We start from the raw sequence: 19,215 nt of genomic DNA, 5'->3' as shown, positions 1-19,215 counted from the left end.
CAAACAAACCGAATGGAGTTTTTATATCAAGTCCCATCTATTCCCTTTCCTTCCATGGCTTCCTATTGCAATTAGAGTAAAACAAAATGCATCTTCAAAGCCTACAGTCCATTTCTTTTAATTAAACTCCTGCTCTAGGCCCCTTATTCAGTATATTCTAGCCACACTGGCCTTCACTTTGTCCCTGGAGCACGTCAAGTTTATTCTCCTTCAAGGCATTTTCCCTTGTTGATGTCTCTGCCTGGATTGTTTTTGTATGCAGGTCTCCTTTTGACTGCCTTCTTCTCATCTTTCAGGTCCAAGTTTAAAAACTCATTTCCTCAGATAGGGCTTCTCTAATCATCACCAAACCTATCCCTGTCATCATTCTTACCTTATTCATTTTGTTTATGTGTTTATTGCCAGACTATTCAATAGAAATGTAAGCTCCATGATTATAAGAAACTGGTCAGCTTATTCACTGATGTATTTTCAATGCCTATAACAGTGATTGATACAAAGTAGTCACTTTAAAAGTGTTTCTTAACTAGATAAATGAATGAAAACATGCCACCTGGACTGAAACTAACCTCGGTCAAATCTTGCAACCATAGGAATCCTAAACTAGTTGTGACCTTCTAAGAGTATTGATGCTGCAGTCTCTTTTCTTATCCTTCTTTGTACAGGATTGACAGGATGCCTACCTGATTGAAGCTTATCTAGCATGTGTGTTTTCTCCATAAAACATATCACAGCCTTTTTGCCCTTAGGAAAACCAGACAGCACTTCAGCACTATGCTTGGGGAACATTTTAGACAGAGAAATTACCCAAAAAAAGTCCCAAAATGCGGCACTAAATACACTGCTAAAAGAACACATTTATGACCTGAGAGTTGAAACAAGGCAAAAGAGTAGCTCCTTGTTCACTGACCTCAGCTGGGAATGAGCTTGTCCAAAGATTCAATTTTTTGGCTACTCTGTCATGTCTGGGAATGACCACAAAAGCACTGTGAGTTGATAGTGAGATTACAAATAAATTTTAGCAAGTAGGTAAATTTGAAAATACAGAATCCATGGGTAATGTGTATCAACTGTATTAGACACTCCCTTATTCAAAGTGCCACCAGCACTCTCTGGCTTTCTCCCCGCTCCCCATTGCCTCAACCTTTTACCATCTTGCTGGTTTATTTCAACTCCCTTCAATTTCCCATCTTATTTTCTCATCCAATTCCCCTAGATTACACCTCTCATACAAATTCTTGTTGTTCTACTATGAGAAGTAGTATATCCAAAGTCATTCTTCAAGAGATACATCTAACAAATGATTACACAGAGCCAGCAATGACTGAGATTATAGCCTTTCCTATTACATATCGTCTTAGTTTCCTAGGGTTGCCATAACACAGTACCACAAATTGGGTGGCTTAGAACAACATAAACTTATTGTCTCACAGTTCTGGAGGCTGGAGGTCCATAATCAAGGTGATGGTAGGTCAGTGTTCCCTCTGGAACCTGCTGGGGAGGATCTGTCCTTGCTCCTTCCTAGCTTCTGGTGGCTGGCCAGCAAGCTTTCTGAGTCCTTAGCTTGCAGCTTCAGCACTTTATCCTCTGCCTCCATCATCAAGTGTCATTCTCCCCACATGTGTCTCTGTATCTCTGACAACTTTTCTTCACCTGAGTGAAGGGAGGCTAGTGAGATGGGTAGGTTTTGCAAGCTGGGGAGTGTATAGGCATCAGGAGGCTTTATACATTCCCATGCACTCAGGTGTTACACACTTGGGAACAGTTTATAGTGACAGCTAACTTTCAGCTCTATTGCCCCAGTTAAGAATTATTTCCCTACTTCTTGGTGTCCTCATCTGAAGGTAAATAGGAGTGGAAAATATTTGTTAAATTCACTCTCAAACACAGTGACCACCCCCCCTTCACTAAGAACTCTACTTCTCTTCAAAGGGACGAGCCTTGGCAGCCAAATTTGCAGTATCTGATACTGCCTGATCATATTTAATTGGACAAGGTGTGTACTAAGCTGGACCATTAACATTATCTCTCTCAGAAATTTGTTTTAATGAGGGATAGATGGTTTCTGCTAGTTAGTTGAATTGAGAACAGCTAAATTTGGCAGCTGTAAGGAAATGATCTTCCATTATATGCACAGAGAAGCAGAAAGAGAAAAATCAAATAGACTTGAAAGGGGAAGCCATGATGAGAGACCATGAGTTCCATAAAAAGAAAGATCAAGAAGGTTTCTACCTGAGCCTGACAATTCATATTTTCATCCTACTGGAGTGTCAAGTATACTTTCTGCCATCGTGCTCCATGGGACACACCTGTGTCCAGTTAATAAGCATTTCCTCCTTTTTTACACTAGTTTGATTTACTTCTGTTTTTGCAACTAAGTAGTCTTCATTAAAATGAAATTCAGTTAGATCTTTCCATCATTTGTCAGTCTCCTGGATAAGACAGTTGAGCTACTAACATGAGGCTAGAAAGAGAGAATTTCTTTAATCTCCTGTAAAAGTTATCTGACCAGCAATGGTGATACATAAATGACTCAACTGCAATATTTTAATCATATGAGAAATGAGATGATTCTTGACCGAAAATGATCAAACTGACATGGATACTTTTTCTCCTACCCTTTTTTGTTGTTGTTGTTGTACGCGGGCCTCTCACTGTTATTGACTCTCCCATTGTGGAGCACAGGTTCCGGACGTGCAGGCTCAGCGGCCATGGCTTACGGGCCCAGCCGCTCCACGGCATGTGGGATTTCCCAGACCAGGGCACGAACCCGTGTCCCCTGAATTGGCAGGCGGACTCTCAACCACTGCGCCACCAGGGAAGACCTCTCCTACCCATTTTTAGTGAAATACACACTTCTTGTAAAGCAGCGTAAATAAATTTAGGGTCAACCTTTCAATTTAGTACACTGCAAGTATAACTGATTCCTATGTGCCTGCAACATATTTCTATGTTTTGTTTTGTTTTTCCTACAATCTACCAAATTGTTCCTACCTCTGCCAGAGGCTAGAATACCTTAAAAATCTTAACAAAGGACTGGTTTAACAGTTCCATCACAAGTTCTGTAATTTCACATTGATATTAAGCTTAATGAGTTTCAGTTGTCATCATGTTTTGTTAAAACACAAACCTTATGTTCTTTTTAACATTGCTTTCTTTTTTAAAAGACATTTTTAAGGTTTCCTAAAATTTTATGTCAGATATGATACACTTGCCCTGGAGCCTCTTATCTTCACAGTGCTCAGAACCTGGCATCTAAAATGCTGTGATCATTTTCTACAACAGAGATATTCATTCATTCATTTATACTCCAAATTTTGTGGAACATTCTCCAACGGAGATGTCTTTGTGAGGCACTGGTCCTGCCTTCAAGAATCTTACAACTTAGTAGGAAAGCTAAGATATATACACATTAATCTAATTAAGTTAAAAAATATCAGTATCTTAAGAGAGAGCATTCAGAGACCAAGATAGCATTACTTCTGGATAAGCAGATTAGGAAATATTTTGTGACAGAATAAAATTGGAAATATGAGAAACTGAGAAAAGATAAGACTGGAAACAAGATAAAGGTAAAAACTTAAAAATGGTGTGTGGAGTATCTATTTTCTTGGCGTTTTTAAAGTTAAAAAACCAAATATTTTATTTTAAATCCAGCTAAAATATATATCCCTTTTGTTTTTACTGATGGCTTTTAACAATCCTGTGTTTATCAGAAAATCCCATGTTATTTTCACCTTTGCTTATGGTCTTCCCTAAAGTGATTGAAAGTCTTCCCATAGTCATAAGGCAGGCCAGCCCCTTTAGAGTCGATGTATTTCATCCCTTTACCATGGTTTATAGCACCTGTTACTAAGCCTCCCAATTCCTTGAAAATTTTGCAGAGCAAACAACTGTCTGTTCTTCATGTCTGTCATGTCCTTCAACATGTCTGTCCTAATCATAAATAAACCCCAGTGAATAGAAACCCCATTATGAATCAGAGTACTCAGCAAAAGAAGGGCTCAATGAAGAAATGTATGTCTCCCATTGAAGGATATTTGTTTATACCCAGAGTACTGGGGAGAAAATCATTTAAGCTCAAGTAAGAATTCAACTAACCTGCCATTTCATGTGCATGCTGTTTCCAAGTGATAAAAATATCCCACTTGATATTTTATAAGTCTGAATGGAGTATTAGCAGGAAATCCAGGAAGGAGCATGGCTGAACCCCCAAGTTTAAGTTATGTAAAATTAAATGTCTTTTGCCTCATGAAATCTGAAACACTTCAGATACCAAAAGGTTGGGTAGTTCTCTCCAAGCTGAAGCAAATTCTGCCTTGGTTTATGCTATAGACTATGTAGGATTAAGCTATTCAGTTCTCCATCCAAGGAAGAAATATATGGGAAGCTGACTTTTTTTTTTTTTTTTTTTTTTTTTTGGTACGCGGGCCTCTCACTGCTGTGGCCTCTCCCGTTGCAGAGCACAGGCTCCGGACGCGCAGGCTCAGTGGCCATGGCTCATGGGCCTAGCCGCTCCACGGCATGTGGGATCTTCCTGGACCGGGGCAGGAACCTGTGTCCCCTGCATCGGCAGGTGGACTCTCAACCACTGCGCCACCAGGGAAGCCCCGGGAAGCTGACATTTAATCCACATTTTTCTTTTCTTCTGTCATCCTGTTTAGAGGAGAAGCAGCATGCATTATGGATGTACTTTTATGTTAGCTGGAGAGTCTTCCCTCATCTACACTCAATCTGCATCCTTTCCATCCAAGGCAGAGATATAAAAGAGCCTCCCTCACCAATGTGAACTTCCAGTGAATATACGGATGGAAATACACAAACTACTTGCACAGATATGAAAAGAGAAGAATAGATTTGATCACCTGAAGGGAGCAAGGATTTCTCTTTCTGGCATCAGGAGAGGCTGGATCACCTGACCTCAACAGATCAGTTCACAAACCCTGAGCTGCCCTGGAACATGAATACTTTCATTTCAGCAGGGTTGGGGTTGTGATCTAGACCTGCAATGGAGGATTCTGCCATTGTTAACCACACAAAGACATCCAGCTAAGAGGACAAGAGGAGACTGACACCCAGTTCACAGGCCAAGACATGCTTCTGGAAGAAGTAACATGTTTTTCTAATTCACACAGAAGTGTTCTTTCAGAAACCATGGGCTTGAAGGACTTCACCTGCTCTGATGGAGTGCTTCTCCTAACTCCCTCAGAGGCATGGTATGGGCTAATATTGGCCTAGAAACAAATACCAAATTAAAGCTGTTTAGTCTCTCTTATTAAGAGATAAATAATACTAAATACAAAGTGGAAATAGTATGTCTTAAACATTTACTATGCCTCTGGCACTCTATTATTTGTTTTCTTGCAATCTATTAAACCTTCCATAAACTTTATAAGGTAGATGCTATTACAGAAAACCTTCTTAAACATCTTTCACATAAAGGATTCTCTAATCATTTGACATTCTCCACCTCCTCGCTGAAACATACTGAACAATGTTCATCAAACACTGAATGCTTGTAACAACCAGGCCACTCTTTAATACTAAAGAGTATTGAAGAATGCTTTTTCTTAATCCAGAGTTTGAGTTTTATGCTACCAAGAATCAGCTGAGTTGGATTCTCAACATTTTAAGGTCAGTTGTCATTATTTTGAAATTATGTTATTTTAATAACTTATAAAGCAAAAAAAACTCTTTAAGAAAGAAAGTTTTCTATAAACATTAAGTAGAATATTTAGGGAGTTGAATAAAGATGGGTCAATAAAAAGAAAATCTGTGGAATTATGTTTGTGCAACCACTTTAAAAACAAAAATAAATAAAATAAAAATAGAGAAATATTGTAAACAGACTACTTCCCAAGTGTCTAAGTTCTCACTCCTTTTAAAGAAACTAAGGCTGAAAATCATAGAAGAAACATGCAAGACCTCACAGAAGCCCAATCAGCAGAGCTGTACTAAAAGAACTGTTTTTTATTCTTCCTCAAACTATTGTCAAATGAGTATGTGTTTAAGTTATAATCAAATGCTTAAGTCTGTATACATCACTTTTTGTGATTGATCACTTTAACTTTTTAAGAGCATTTCTACTGTATTATTAACATTAGAGATGATGAAAATGAGTCAGCTTGGCATGTGAGTTGCAAAAAAAATCACAGTGAAGAGACAACGGAGCCCCACATTTACCCTTCTATATCCAGCCCCGAGATACATCTTAAGATCCTGTTAATTTGACCTTGCCTCAGATCTGCAGCCTCATCTATTGCCAGCACCCCACTCATATTCTAAGCTAGATCCATGATAAACTGCCTTGAGTTTCCCTAATGCTCTATGTTCTATCATTCTCTCTGACTTCTAAGCCTTTAAACTTGTAACTACCTGTTAAAAACATTCTTCTCTTTCCATATTACCTGGAAAACATTTATTTAATAGCCTTAAAGTCTCGAAATTGGTGTCATTTCTTCTAGGATTATATCTATGACATTACTCTCACTAAGGATTAAAACCCCTTTTTATATAGCATCTTTATTTAAGCCTTTTAATCTTTCATCATACTAGTTATTGCCTCTTGCTTATAATTTTGTCCCAAATAGAGCACAAGCACATGTATTTTAAGCTCAAGATCTCTGTATAGCCCATCATTGTATACATAGTATCAAATCTAATGTCTGGCACATAATTGGTGATCAATACATATTTGTGGAAGGAAATCAGGAAGGGTGATACTCTGAGAGAATTTTAATCAATCTTTTTATAAGGTAGGAAAATTATAGTGTCACCAAAGTATTATGAACTGTAAGAATGAATAACATACTGGTCACAATCATAGTGCTAGATATCCAACCTGATCTTAAAGACTTTCAGCCTTTCAGGATCGATTGATATTTATCTTTTTAAAATTTATTTTTATCATTTTATGATTAATACATTTAAAATTTTAAAAGAAACATGCTGAAAAATGAGCTAAGATATTCAGAAAACAGTTTTTATATACCAAGTATTTTAAAATTTCATTGCCATTACAGGAATTATAGTATTTCAGACTGCTAATTAAAAATGTATAATTACTCAGTCATAGACTAGTAAATTGTATCCTTGTAAATTTGAAGGATAAAAAAAGTCAACTTTCAAAGCCAAAGAAGAGTATAAAAAAGGATTACAGGGGAAATATTTATCTGATTTAAAATAATTACTCAAAGCTCATTAGAAGCATTTATCTGCATAAAAGTAATCAATAGTATAAGTGCAATTCATTGTTTTCTGTTTTTTTACAGCTGATTACTTAGCAGGTTTTCTGTGCAATTCTTTCTTAACCTAGATTAGGTTACCTAAAAGTAATGAAATCCATTTTAAAAGTATAATTTAAAAGTTTAATCAATTTAAATATCCTTCTATTTCAAGCAGTTCTCAAACTTTTTTCTATATTACACATGAAGGTTAATCATTTATCTCATCATTCATATACTCATTCAATGAGCATTTATTAAGAGCCTACTATTTTCCAAGTCCTTTGCTAACACTGTGAATATAGCAAAGAACAAATAGATATGACCCATCTTCTCATGGAGCTTATATTGGACTGGAGAAACAGAAAAAAAAAAAAAAAAACAACAACAACATGAATAAGTGACAAGTGCTCTATGATGAAAATAAAAGTGTGATGTGACATGAAGTTATTTCAAACTGAATGATCAGAAAAACATTTTTCTGAGGAGGAGATATTTAAAATAAAACTGCATTGAAAAGAGGAACCAGCCATTCAAAATGCAGTCAAAGCATTCCAGGCAGGCGAGCATAAAATAAGGGCAAAGAGATTAGCAGGAACTGGATCATAGAGAGCTGTGTAAACTAAGAGCATGGGTTTTATTATAAGTGTAATTGTGTGTAACTGGAGATTTTAAGGAGATGAGAGATCAAATTGATTCCAAATGTCCTACACATACTTTGTAAAGACTGGCTTAGTAGAGGCACAGGTTAAGGAGGAGGGGAACAGAATGGAAATACTGAAATCACTGAAGAGGCCATTTTATTTGTCAGTATGACACTAAATGGTAGCACTGGAGAAATAAAAGAGTGGACAATTTTAGGAGATTTTAAAGGAAGAGTCTATAGAACTTTGAGATGTTTGTCAGAGGTAAGGGAAAGAGAGGAAAAAAGATTGACTCCTATGTTTTGGGGTTGAGCTACTAAATAGTAATGACATTTGCTCAGATAGGAAAGACTAGGGAACAATTCAGATGGGATGGAGGATCAAGACCTCTGCTTTGAATACTTAATAATTGAGATACTTATTAAGTATCCAAATAGATAATTCATAGAGGGTTGGTCCATGAGCCTGGGGTTTAAAGAACAGATTGAGGTGAAAATAATAGATTTAGGATTCACCAGCAGAGAGATTGAATTTAAAGCCATAAAATTGGATGAAATTACCTAACAAAAGAGTAGAGACTGAAAATGAAAAACAATGGTACCCACAAACAAGATGTATGACACACCAATATTTAAAATTGTGCAAAGGCATTAAAGACAGTGGAAGAGAAGTAGAAGTCATGAGGGAAAATGAAAGCCAACAAAATGTATTACCATAGAATCCAGAAGAAGAAAAAATTCCAAGGAGGAGGTTGTCATCTACTATGACAAATGCTGTTGAAATCTAGTAAAATGAAAAGAGACCAAAGTGGACTCACTTTGGCAAGATAATGGTTATTAGATGTAAAACATGATGAACAATTTTAGTAGAGTGGTAGCCATGGAGGTCAGATTAACATGAGTTGAAGGAATGATGAAAGTGGAGGAATACAGAGAATACAAATGGATAACTCAAGAGATTTTACTATAAAAAAAATGAAAAACAAAATGAGGATATACTTGAAGTGGGACATGACCTCAAAAGAAACTGAGTAAAAAAGACCTGTACCTCAACCTAGTTCTGACTACTGTCAACTAGTGGGACCATAATTTTCATAAAACTCTGCAAAATGAGATTTCTCATCTGTACCTCACAGAGTTTCTATGAATATTAAATTTGATCATATATATATATATATATATATATATATATATATATATAAAGTTCTTTGTGTCATTCCTGGATTGTATTAAGCCCTATTTTATGGTAATGTTGTTATTATTATTTTCCTCCTTTCCTTCTGAAAAACTGGCATTAAAGAATATTTTCCTCCTTGTCTTCAGCACATCTTACAAAAAGAATCAGACTTAAAATTCCATTAAGGTATCTGTCAATTCTGGTGAAGGAGAGCAAGTCTCTTATAATATTATTAAGACAAAAAAACTTAAGTAACAGTATGATACCTATTTTATATTTGCTTCCAAAATGATAAGAGGTCAATTTAACATTCAGTTAGAATTACTATATAATCCCAAATTTTGGTTATATTTCTAGTTTGTCAATAGATTCTATTTTTGTAATTATTTTAAAAATATATATGACACAGATATATATGTATGTCAAAATATATTTGTCTTTAATTGTGAGTTAATTATAATTTATGGTCAGTTTCAAGAATTCCAAAGATAATAATTAGAGAATCTAAGAGCTATCTTTCAAATATCAGCCAGAAATCTAGTTGGTCCTATGATGGATTTTGACATTCTCTTAAGTAAAAGTCATTTACAAAGTCCTCACAAAGTTAAAGTCAAGCAAATATGTATAATAAGAAATTTAACTATTAATTTGTTCATTTCAGGATGGAGATCAGAACATTTTATGTTGTTTTGGAATTGTAGCTAAAATCTCAAATTTCACTCAAAAGAAAGTTACCAAAAATGTGCCCTCAGGACTTACCAAACCACCATTCCTACATAACTCCCTGTCTACCTATTCAAGTAAAAGTCTAGGGAGTTTGAGGAATTTCTCCAAGTAGGAGTTACCCACTAAGAGAAAGAATGCAATCGGAAGAGGGTGTTTCCACAGACAACTGAGGAGATGCTCCAAGAGAAACCACTCAGAGACTGAAGTTGCCTGCATGTGTGGCGTTTTCTAAAATTGAAACAGTGTCTTTTCTAACACCGACCAATTCTCTAATTCTGACACCAACTGGGGTTCAACAATTCAATTCAATTTGTATACGAACTACCCAGAGTTAGCACAGACCCCACAGGTTACAGGCTCAGCCCTGCAAGACCGCTGAAAATAGGGTGCCCAGGCTACCCACACTTTTGCCCAGATGATTACAAATTCAAGGGTCATCACAACTTCATCCTCAGGTTAGATAATTCAGTAGAATGACTCACCACAATTCAGAAAAGCACTTTACTTACAAAAACCAGTTTATTATAAAAGATAACTCAGGAACAGCCAAATGGAAAAGATGAACCAGGCAAAGTATAGGAGGAGGTGGTACAGAGCCCATGCCCGCTCTGGGCACACCAGCCTCCCAGCACAGTGATGTATTCACCAACCTGGAAAGCTCCCTGACTCCTATTATTAATAATAAATTCAGGTTTCATTATGTGGGCAATTAAATCACTGGCAATTAATTATTGAACTCAATCTCTAGCCCCTTTCTGATCCCCCAAAGACGGGGGTGGGACTGAACGTTCTAATACTCTAATCATGCATTTGGTTTTTCTGGGGACAAAACCCCATCCTGAAACTATCTAGAGGACCACCAAGAGTCACCTTGTGAGCATATGCAAGAGTAGATTGCAAGGAGTTCTGTGCCAGGAACTGGGGACAAAAACCAAAGTTATTTTTCATTATATCACACGGCATTAAAGACAACCTGGCACCTTATTCCTCTTGGATATTTGCAGAGGGCTGATAACTGTCCTTATGCTGCTTCCAGAAAGGGGCAGATTCTGGCAAAGCAGAGAGGGTGCACTGAGCTTTAGTTCTTTTAATATTTACCTGAAACTTCCTTTAAAAAAGGTAAAGCAAGAATTAACATAACATTTGAGCATGTTAAGTAGAGTTTATTCTTCTTTAAACTGGTTATTTATTCATTCAATATGAATTTTTTTTTAATTCACCAAGCCAAACACTGTTCTAGTTGTGCTGAATACAACTACAAACAGAACAAAGCCCCTGTTTTGTTCATGGATGACACATTGTGATGGAGGAGACCAGAGAGTAAAGAAGTAAGCACATATATGTAATAGTTTCAAAGGAAAGTGCTATAAAAAAAAGCAGGGTAAGAGTACAGGGACTTGGGGTAGGGAAGTGAGGCTATGCTAGAGAAGCCCTCATTGTGGAGTTGATATTTGAGCAGAGATTTGAGGGAAATGCAGAAGCAAGCCACATGAAAGTCCAGTGGACTTATTTTGCTATTTCTCAAAATATGAATAAATATGGGAACATTAAAATAACTAAAGAAGAAATTCAGGTTAAAGTAATGATAGTCTAAAGTAGAAAAGGAGAGCTTAGATAGTCTAATTATCTGATAAGCATGTCTTCTTATTTACAATTTACCAACAACCTCTCTTTGTGTAGCAATCTTAACAAAAATAAAGGAAACATATCCAATTTTACGTCTTTCACACACACTAATGCTTTACAAGAACTTATTTTTTAAATCATGTAAACTGTATATTGCCTTCTAATCAATATGTGGAAATCAATGATGTAATGATACCTAATGAGATTTGAGGGATGTAATGCTTCTTCTTGTTCTTTAAGTGTGGAAGTTTGAATTATATGGATCAATAGACAATGATCTAAACTGCCCTTTCTAGCAGACAAAAGGGTATATCCAACTAAAAAGCTAGGTTATGCAGGCACTTGGTGCAATTACTTTCTCCTTTAAAACCCACTAAATAGTTTTATTTTTCTGCTATGACATTTCCCTTATTTGAATTGTGGTCAATTCTGGATTTCCCTTTTGACCATCACCACACTCTCTGCTACTTTAGAACAGGAACTGTGCTTTAATCATTGATTTACTCCTCACTCAGCAAGGGCCTGCACATACTAGGTAGAAATAAATGTTTGCTTCATTTAATTTTAAATTCTGGCTTTAATAGATAATAAATTTGAATTGTTCAACAATCAAAATGGTATAAAGAGTATTCATTGAGAGTTTTACTCCCACACCCCTCCATCCCCATTGCCCAATCCCCCAGTTTGCCCAGCAGTTAACAACTTTCTTTGATCATTTTTCAGTTTCTTTATCTAAACAAACACAGATATAAATAAGTGTAAACCCTTATTTTCTCCAACTCTTACGCAAAGATGAATATAACCCTATATTGTTTTGCTTCTGACATTTTTCTAATTTAATAATGTGTCTTTCTGTAACCAAATGCCTTTATGCTTTTTGTTGTACCTGCATAGTACTCTGTTCTGCAGCTGCATTTCCACTGTCCTAAATGGTATTATAATTAATAACCTTTGCTTTGTGGTAGGTAGAATTCTATGACGACTAATGATTGACACCTTTATATAATCCCCCAGCCCTTGAGTGTGGGAGGGGCCTGTGTATATGATGGACTATCACTCCCATGATTAACATGTTATATGGCACAGTTACCTTAAGAAAGAGGTTCTCCTAGGTGGGCCTGACCTAATCAGGCAAACCCTTAAAAGGGATGGGGCTCTTCTTGAAGAAAGGAATTTTTTTTTTTTAAATGTGGTCTGTTCCTTTACTGCTATCTTCCCCACTACAGCCACAAAAACCAGGTAGGGTCTCCATTCTCCGTCCCCTCCACCAAAAGGCACTACCTCCTTCCCAGACAACAGTTGAGGGAGGACAGGACTTCAAGCTGGAGCTGTCATTAGGCCCTCCCCAAGTCCAGAGCCAGGGAGGGGAAGTGACAGATGGTAGGGATGGATGGATGGATAGATGGACAGAGGGCTGGAGAAGGTGGGACCAGGAAGGGGACAGGAAGGGCTACTCCAAGCAGAGGCCTGTTCCTTCCAGCATTGCCTCTGGGGGTAGGAGAGGCATGACTGATCATCAGGGCTGGGGTGGTGCCCAGCTGGGCCACAATTCTTCTGGGGTGTCCAATAAACATGCAGACTCAGCACAGTTGATGCCTTGTGTCTCAAGGCTGCAAGAGCCACACACACCTTGGTTTCCCTTCAATAAGCCTAAGGGCGAGAGGAGAGGGTGGAAGAGGAAAGCAGCCCCTGTCCTGGGAGCCTCACAGGCTGTACCAGGAGAGTAGCCAGCCTGGGGTAGGGGCATCCAGGTCTCGGAAGTGGCTAACACACACATCATAGATGCTTTTGTTGGGTGGCATCCCCTGGAAGAGGGCATCTGGATCCCAAGAGCAGCCTTGGGGGACCGCAGGTTTCAGGGGCCACCTCCCAATAGCCTGTGCTGTTTGAGGGGGCCACCAGGGGCAGGAGGTGGGTGGCAGTGGGACCAATGATATTACCATGTTGGGAGTATAAATGGACAAGTAGGAGGTGGGCAGCTGCCCCCAAAGTGAGGCCCTGTGACCTCCACCAGAGAGTCCCCCAGGGTCTGGGGTATGCTGCAATAGTGGAGAGGCCAGTCTCTGGGCTCAGGGGAGAGGGGTGAGGGCCTGCTCTTTCCCCCCTGGGAAGTTTCCCCCTCTGCTCTCATGGGCCCTGGGAGGGGGCAGATGGACCACAAAAGCCTCTCAGAGGGCAGGAGTGGAGTGGGTACCTTGAAGAAAGGAATTCTAAGCAAGAAAAAATACTCCATGGCTAGTTTTGAAAAAGGGTGGAGACACATGACAAAGAAGGTAAGCAACTTTTTAAAATGAGAGCAACCCCAGCTCCCAGCCAGCAAGAAAATGGAGACCTCAGTGCTATAACTGCAAGAACCTGAATTCTGCCAAGGACCCAAAGGAACTTGGAAGGGGGCTCTAAGCTCCAGATGGTAAGACAGCCCAGCCAGCATCTTGATTTCAATCTGTGACACCCTGAGCAGAGAAGCCAGTTATGTCACAGCTAGACTTCTGACCTACAGAAACTGTGAGATGATACATTTTGTCGTTTTAAGTCTTTCAAGTTTGTGGTAATTTGTTACATGACTCCTATTTATCAGAGATTCTCAGGCTGTTCTTACTTGCTTAATTATTTTCCATATAAACTTTTTAGTTCTAGAAAAATAAAACTACAGTATTTTTAAATTAACTTAGGGACAATTGATATTTTATTTAAGCATTATTTTTAATTTTAAGCATCTCTATTTTAAGAACATATTAATTATTTCAATTTTATGTCTACTTTTACTGAAAAAAAGTATCCATTCAGGAACTATCCAGAGGAAAGTATCCATGGAGGTAACTTGCATTCTCTGTTGTGTAGCATAGATTTCTTTCTAGGAAACTGTTAAGCTTGGGGCTTATGGTAGTTTCTCAGGGCGGCCATAACAAAGTACCACAAACTAGGTAACTTAAACAATGGACATTTATTGTCTTATAATTCTGGATGCTAGAAGTCCAAAATCAGGGTGTCAGCAGGGTTGAGTTCTGTGAGGATACATCTGTTCCGTGCCTCTCTCCTAGCTTCTGGTCATCTCAGGCTTTGATTTATAGATGATATTTTACCTGTGTCTTTATATCATCTTCCCTGTATGGTTGTCTGTTTCTGAGTCCAAATTTCCCCTTTTTGTGATAACACAACCATATTGGATAGAGCCCACCCTAGACCACATCTTAACTTGATCATCTATTTCCCAATATGGTCTCATTTACAGGTACTTGGAGTGCAACATCGTTTGGGGAACACCATTCAACTCACAGAAGCCCTCGTCAGTGGGTTTTACACAGATATTTGGTTCCAACTCCAGTAAAAATATGGAGAGTGATTTTTAAAAAATCTTTTCTAAACTCTACTACCTTGTAACTAAGTCACAAGAGATTTTTTATAGAAAGATATTAAAAATAAGAGTTAAACTTTTTAAAGCCCAAGACTCTTCACAATTCTTAAATGATGAGCTCAGCTTAAACTATATAAAGCATGTTTTCTTACAGAAATTTCTGACTCATCATATTCTTGGGAAGAAAAATCAAACAAACTAAACTCCAAACTTGTCAACTACCAAGATACTTGGGGAAAAAAAGAAGCTTAATTTTACTTTATTGCATTACTTGAAGTTTAGTTAGCATTTCATAGGGAAGGTGGACCTGATCCTTTCAAAGTTTAATGAGTTTCAGTTCTTAAGTAAAACTTTATTGGAGGAAATTAAGATCTTGCAAGATCTTAAATGGAACAAAAGCAAAATCAAAAGCTAGTGGTAGGAAGGTCATAACCTCAGAATCGTTTAATCATTTGTTACCATATGCTGGGAATTCATTAGACTTCAACCGGCAGCTGTTGAGAGCAGACTCACCTGAGTCTGAAAATAAGAAACGATTTATATGCCTTGGAGTCAAATACTAATCTGGATCAGATCTAATGGACAATTTACTATATTCTGCCACTCTTAATTTAATCTAACACATGCATATGCAAGTGTGTGTGTGTGTGTGTGTGTGTGTGACTTTCATTGTGATGAACATGGTAGTCCAGGCTTAAGGAAGAGGAGTGGAAAGAAGGAATGAGATTGATCCAAATTCTATTTTTCTTTTGGTAACTGTAATTCTACTCCTCTGTATGCATGTAATTTTCTTTTTTTTTTTTTTTGCTTTTCCCTTCTATTTGTGAAAGAAAAAATGAAAGTCTAAAGCAGCTTCTTTTCTTTCTCTTTCTCTCCTGCTTCCCCCTCTGCCTTTGTCTCCCTCTTCCACTATGGCATCTAATGACTTTGTCATAGACGCTAGCAATCAGCAGTGAAGGCTGATCATCTTATTGGAATCACCTCTGCATTTATAATATCACCCTGAATTCTACCTTTTCTTTGGAAACGGAGCACCCTTGAGTCCATAAAAATTACACCAAGTCACTCAGCTTAGGAAAGGCTTCTTATTGTTTTAATTACGATTATTGTCATTAATGTTGTTATTTTTATCTTTGCTTATTTTTTTTCCTTTTCATTTACACAGATTTGTAGAGTATTGAACCAAAGAGAGGAGGAAAATCAAGCTGTCCAGAGTAAGCAAGCTTCTAGATGGACAAACTGAAGATGAGATGCACAAGTAGTCTATGCAGGGCAGTCTGCATAGAAAGACAGACCTTACATTATCCTTAGTGTAGCCATGATAGCATATAACAGCAAGGGGACCATAGGGATCCTCTGGTTGGGTCAAACCTCCACAGATGAATAACCTGAGGCCACAGTCTTGCAAACAGTGGCTATTGTAGAGTCCACTGATTAACCGCAATACACATTCTCTCCTCTTCCCTTTTAGCAGTGAATTTTGGCTTCATAGCTAGAGACTATATTTCAAAACTTCCTGAATTAGATTTCTATTGCTACCATAACAAGCTATCAAAATTTATCAGCTTAAAGTAACTCCCATTTATTATCTGTCACAGTTCTGTAGCCAAGAAGTCCAGGTGATTCAGCTGAATTATTGACCCAGGGCCTCACAAAGCCAAAATCGGGATGGTGGTTGGACTAAGTTATTACCAGAAGATTCTGAGCAAGAATCTGCTACTAGTCTCAGATTGTTGGCAGAATTCAGTTCCTTGCCATTTTTAAAACTGAGATCTATCTTTCCTAAATACACAACCCTTCATCTGCAAATCAACAATGGCACATTGAATTATTCTCATGCTTTGAATCTCTGACTTCCCTTCTGTTTCAACCACAGAAAGATCTCTGCTTTTAATGGTTCCTGTGCTTATATTAGACCCAACTGTATAATCTAGGATAATCTATTTACCTTAAATTCAGCTGATTCGTAATTTTAATTACATCCCTTTTGACATATAATTAAACATATTCATTAGAGAAACATTAGAGGGCAAAGGTTATGGATAGCACAATTCTGCCTACTACACCTGTCTTGCAGTAGAAGCCACAATGCCAGGGCCACCACTCTGCACAGCATCAGAGGGCATCATGATCATGAAATACAATGCAAATGTTGCCTCTTGGAGGTTTACAACATGGGAGAAGCATACTATATAACTAGGTTTAACCAATGGGATGTAAATGGAAATTATATGTATGACTTCACATTATTTCAAACACAAAATCTCTTGCCCTGTTTTTTTGTTCTCCTTTTCTGCTAACTTGAAAATGGCAATAATGTGAGCAATCTTATTAAGTAAAAAAAAGGAAAATAATTATCTTGTGTTTTATGGTTTTTTTGTTATGGCAGTTTACCTTGCTAAATGTGTTATGTGTTTAGTTCTAAACACTGCAACTAAATATGGAGCTTATTGCTTTAAGTTCCTTCCCACTTGGTAGTCTAACATATTCTGGTCTCTCCTCCATTATCCTCCTCTTGTGTTCTCCAAAAGCTCTGTAAGAGTCTGAGATTGGGGAGAGAAGGCAGGCCTGGTTGGAGTTTGAAAAGGCATGGTTTGTGTTAGTAATAATAAGGGTGAGGGACTTAGTTGGGTGAGGCTGACTTATGTAACACCTCCAGTCTCTTTAGATAAGAAATATGGGAGTAAAAGATGTTTCATTATCTATACAAATTCCTGAAAAGTGGTGAATAATTTTAGCACAAAATAAAATGTATCATAATAAAGAAAAAGCAAAAGATATGTTCTAGTAAATATAAAGAAAATATCAAGCATGTCCATTTTACAGACAACATCGATATGAAGAGTAACTAAATAGTTTACAGAAAAAATTGAGTACCTAAAAGTATGCATTCAAATAATAAAGTCATTGGCAATCCCCCATCAAGCAATAGATAGCATTTGTGTATATCCAATAGCTATATTTTTCTGCTTCTTCATTAAATGGCATTCAAAGTCTTCGTCATGTTCCAGATTTAGCAATTTCATTAATCTTGTCATCAGTGTAAGTATTGTTCTGATGAAGCCCTCTCTAAGGAGAGAATTCAGCTAATGTCTGTGATCTCTTAGCTCTTTTCACTCTGGCTGATAACTTTCCTCTTGACTCCAATTGCTTCTACAGTGCTGAGCTTCCCTGAAATGTTACTGATGATTTTCAGGCATTATTTATATTAAAGAAGATAAACCTCAGAAAACATGTAAGTGTACAGAGTGTAATCTAAGATAATTTAAGGAGTACAAAATCCCAAGGTAACTGGGAATGCAGATGTTGGCTGGGAAATTGCCTTATATCATGCTGAATAGTTTCATATTAGGTTTCGCCTTGACATTTGGAAGTGCTTTTGAATCAACTGATAGTATGACTAACAATATAATCCCCACCTTGTAAAAAATTATGTAAATTGTGTAATTATACAAGTTATTCCTATATATTAATACAGGTGCTTTTTTTTCACTCTATTCTCAAAAAACATGAAATAATTATGGATAGATTGGGTTGCCAGTTTATCAGCCACAGGTAGATATTGTTTCTTCTAGGGATGGATGAGGAATTAAAGGCGAATGCCTAGGAAAGGTATAAATAATATTAACAAACAGAAAGGGGACAATAAAAGCAGGGTCCTGGGGGTCAGGTCCTTTTCTATCTACACTGCCTTTTGCAAGTTACTAAATAATTCTGAGTCCGCTTCCTCTTCTAAGACATGGGGATCCTAGTACCTACCTCTCCATGGATGTTTGAGAATAAAATGAGGAAAAAGTAGAAAGTATATATCCATAGTTCGTGAAACCTAGTTGGTACCCGATAATGGTCTTCTCTTAGTTCTTCCAGATTTTGTACGGGAGACTGAAAAGTTAAAGATTTAGAGACTGGGATATTCCCTGGGTACAAGTTCATTACCAGCCTCTACTAGTAGATAACAGAGGAGTACACCAGGCCAAGCTACTCATTCTTAAAGGAGGTTATTATACCTAAGTTTACCCCATGTATTAGTTTTCTTTTGCTGTATAACAACTAACCACAAATTTAGTGGTTAAAAGCAACACAAATGTATTATCTTAGTTTCCATATGTCAGAGGTCAAAGTAAGGCTTGACTGGTCCTCTGCTCCATGTCTTATCAGGGTATAATAAAGGTGTCAGCTGGGGCTGTGTTCTCATCTGCAGTTCATGGTCCTCTTCCAAATTGTTAGAAGAATTCAGTTTCTGCAGTTTTAGGGCTGAGACTTCCATTTCTTGATGGCTGTTGGCTGTGAGTCACTCTCAGCTACTAGAGGCCACTGCCAGGTCCTAGTTAAGCTGCCACAACATTGTTCCTTAATTCCTCAAAGCAAACAGACCCTTGTATAACACAATCTAATCAAGAGAATAACTGCAAAATCATATTCTCAGGTCCTGCCATGCTCAAGGGGAGAGGACTATATAAGATTC

The sequence above is a fragment of the Mesoplodon bidens genome (assembly GCF_964165515.1).
Source record: "Mesoplodon bidens genome assembly, chromosome: 2".
Classification (NCBI taxonomy): Eukaryota; Metazoa; Chordata; class Mammalia; order Artiodactyla; family Ziphiidae; genus Mesoplodon; species Mesoplodon bidens.
Note: the sequence above shows the minus strand (reverse complement) of the source record.